The sequence below is a fragment of the Mytilus californianus genome, unplaced genomic scaffold (assembly GCF_021869535.1).
Source record: "Mytilus californianus isolate M0D057914Y unplaced genomic scaffold, xbMytCali1.0.p SCAF_15, whole genome shotgun sequence".
Lineage (NCBI taxonomy): Eukaryota > Metazoa > Mollusca > Bivalvia > Mytilida > Mytilidae > Mytilus > Mytilus californianus.
The window spans coordinates 19,157,448-19,161,616 of record NW_026262637.1 but is presented as its reverse complement, the minus strand read 5'-3'; positions in this window follow the sequence as shown (position 1 = coordinate 19,161,616).

Sequence of the window (4,169 nt, the reverse complement as noted above, 5' to 3'; positions counted from 1 at the left end):
TTGATTTGTTTTTAGTTCTAGAAAATCACTGATAGATTGAGGATTTTCATAAAAAAAAAAAAAAACCCAAAATAAACACAACATTACCTATATTTTTCTCTCCTGTGACCTTTTACAGGTTTTAGGTGTAACTATTTTAGCTCACCTTGCTCAGGTTCTGTGGATAGCCATCATTTGGCATTCATTGTCCAACATTGTTTACTATATATAAACTTTAAAAAGTTCTTTCCTCTGTAGACATAGGTCACTTGAAGCCAAACTTGATCAATAACTTTTACTTTCCACCAAATCATTTGAAATTCAGAAATGTTTTAAGGGACCACTATAAAATACCCACCCAGCTCTAGTTTGACAGATTTCACTATTGTTAGACCAGAGTTGTTTACCACGACAACACAGAAATAGCAAAATGTTTCTTCACAATATCTTGAATAAGCCTCCATCAAATCATTTGAAATTTTTTTTTAATACACACCACTAAACATAGAACCATTTCCAATTTGACCAATTTCACTATTGTTCCGGTGTTATGCCTCTTGAAAATAATTTAAAGTATCAAGGTATAAATTTTTTGTGTCAGAGGTGCTTTTCGGGATTTTAAAACCTTCATCAGGAACATGCAAACCGTAAAAGATTTAAAGCCAAGGGTTTATATGTACTTGAATACTGGAGAAGCTATATAACCAAAAGGGACCTAAAGGAAACGTCACAATACATCTTATGTCAACCTTGATTGAGGGACATTGAACCTAATTGTTTGGTTCCACCATTCCAAATTTGTAAATGTTGTTAGGGACCATTTATCGTGGGTCCATTTTAAATTTGGTAAATGTTACGTTTATTGTTCCAACGAAATTACTTGATTAATGCTCCACCAAATCATTTGAAATTTGAAAACGTTGCAGACCAATAAGCACATTTGGAAATTGAATGATTTCATTTCGGCTTTCCAATGTCATGCCTCTTGATAATGCAAAAAATTGCAAAATATTTGGTTTTGGAATTGATCGAATTCATTAACCGTTATGTTGTTCAAGAGTATTGCCCCTTGTTTAATAGGAAAATAGCTAACTTTTCTAGACAAAATTTTTGCTTTTCTTTTTTAACTGGATTTTTCGAAGGAAAAATCGGTTATTGATTTGGGGATGTACGGCGTGCGGCTGCCAAACAGTGTCCGTTCATTAACATGAAAATGCTTTGACGAAATGTTTTCTAATTTAGATATGTTGTTTCCTGTGACTAAATGAAGGTCGAGTTCAATTTTCAGGATTTTAGCTTTTCCTCGTTGAGTTGTAGACCTTTCAGTAGCCAAAAGTGATATTTATTATATGATTGAGTTATTTCCCTTTGAACAGAAATGGTATGTATAGATAGTATATCAATGAATATCAAAAATTTCTTTATAACTATTTTTTTTAAATCGTGTGTTTTGAAGGTGGATGTCACAGTTGTTATGTGGTATTTTATTTATTTTTGTTGTGTGTGTTAATGTTTAATTTTTACTTGATCCTGTTTGGGGTCCAGATTTGCAAATATCATTTTTGTCGAGCCTGCTACTTCTGTCGCAGAAAGCTCGACATGGGATAGTGTTCTGGCGACGGCTGGGTCAACTAACTTCTTAAAAGCTTTATATTTTAGAAACTGGAAGGCCTGGATGCTTCATACTTTGTATATAGATGCCTTATGTTATGAAGTTTTCGTCTGTCATATGTCCATTGTCCTTGACCTCATTTTCATGGTTCAGTGACCACTTGAAAAAAAAGTGAATATTTTTTGCAATGTTAATTTCTCTCTTATTATGAGTAAAAGGATAACTATATTTAGTATGTGCGTACCTTGCAAGGTCCTCATGCCTGGCAAACTGTTTTCATCTGACCTCGACCTCATTTCATGGATCAGTTAACAAGGTTAAGTTTTTTGTGGTCAAGTCCATATCTCAGATACTATAAGCAATAGGTCTACTATATTTGGTGTATGGAATGATTGTAAGGTGTACATGTCCAACTGGCAGGTGTCATCTGACCTTGACCTCATTTTCATGGTTCAGTGGTTAAAGTTGAGTTTTTATACGACCACAAAAAAAATTTGCGGTCGTATATTGGTATGACGTTGGCGTCGTCGTTGTCCGAAGACACATTGGTTTTCGCACTCTAACTTTAGTTCAAGTGAATGGATCTCTATGAAATTTTACCATAAGGTTCAATACCACAAAAGGAAAGTTGGGATTGATTTTGGGGGTTATGGTACCAACAGTTAAGGAATTAGGGGGCAAAAAGGGGCCAAAAATAAGCATTTTTGTAACTTCCAGACATAACTTGTGTGTTAGTGTATGGATCTCTCTGACATTGTACCACAAGGTTCCATATCACAAAGGGAATGCTGGAATTGATTTTGGGGGTAATTGCCTCCAAATTTAAGAAATTAGGGGCCAAAAAAGGGGCAAAAAACAAGCATTTTTCTAGTTTCAGGACAATAACTTGTGTGTAAGTGTATGGATCTTTCTGAATTGTACTACAAGGTTCCATATCACAAAGTAATTGAGTTTGGGGGTAATTGCCCAAAACGTTTAGGAATAAGGGCCAAAAAGGGGCCAAAAATAAGCATTTTTCTAGTTTCCAGACAATTAGTTGTGTTCAAGTGTATGGATCTCTCTGAAATTGTACTGCAAGGTACCATACCACAAAGGGAAGGCTGGGATTGATTGTAGGGGTAATTGCCTCAAAATTTAGGAATTCGGGGCCAAAAAGGGGCAAAAAACAAGCATTTTTCTAGTTTCAGGACAATAACTTGTGTGTAAGTGTATGGATCTTTCTGAATTGTACTACAAGGTTCCATATCACAAAGGAATTGAGTTTGGGGGTAATTGCCCAAAACGTTTAGGAATAAGGGGCCAAAAAGGGGCCAAAAATAAGCATTTTTCTAGTTTCCAGACAATAACTGGTGTTCAAGTGTATGGATCTCTCTGAAATTGTACTGCAAGGTACCATACCACAAAGGGAAGGCTGGGATTGATTGTAGGGGTAATTGCCTCAAAATTTAGGAATTAGGGGCCAAAAAGGGGCAAAAAACAAGCATTTTTCTAGTTTCAGGACAATAACTTGTGTGTAAGTGTATGGATCTTTATGAAATTGTACTACAAGATTCCATATCACAAAGGGAAAGCTGGGTTTGAGTTTGGGGGTAATTGCCCTAAACGTTTAGGAATTTGAGGCCAAAAATCAAGCATTTTTTTAGTTTCCAGACAATAACTTGTGTTCAAGTGTATGGATCTCTCTGAAATTGTACTGAAAGGTACCATACCACAAAGGGAAGGCTGGGATTGAGTTTGGGGGTGATGAATCATAAGGGGGTTCAAAAAATTGGGGGGGGGGGATTTTTTTCCCTTTTTTTCCTTTTTTTTTCTTTAAAATTTTCCAATTTAAATTGGTGATGCTGTGTCAAATATTTAATCACAATCCAAATTCAGTGCTGTATCAAGCTTGAATGTTGTGTGACTTGTGTCATACTTGCCCCAACTGTTCAGGGTTCGACCTCTGCGGCGTATCAAGCTGCGCCCAGCGGAGCATTTTATTGTGTTTTGGTGTTTTTTTCTAATACTATACTTGGTGTATGGAAATATTTTATGATGCACATGTCAGTGTGGCAGGTTTTATTTGACCTTGACCTCATTTTCACGGTTCATTGCTCAGTGTTAAGATTTTGTGTTTTGGTCTTTTTTCTAATACTATAAGCAATAGGTCAACTACATTTGGTGTATGGAATGATTGTGAGGTGTATATGTCTGTCTGGTAGGTATCATCTGACCTTGACCTCATTTTCATGGTTAAGTTTGTTTCTTCGATACTATAAGCAATAGGTCAACTATATTTAATGCATAGATTGATTGTAAGGTGTACATGTCTGTCTGGCATGGTTCATCTGACCTTGACCTCGTTTTCATGGTTCATTTGTCAATGATAAATTTTCCTGGTTAAGTTTGTTTCTTAGAAACTAAAAGCAATAGATCAACTATATTTTGTGTATGGAATGATTGTAAGGTGTATATGTATTTCCGGTTTGGTTTATCTGATCTTGGCCTCATTTTCTTGGATCATGTTAAGTTTATGTGATACTTGTAGTAAAGCTTTATATTTAGGACTATCAACATAAAATCAATGATCAGTAAAGCC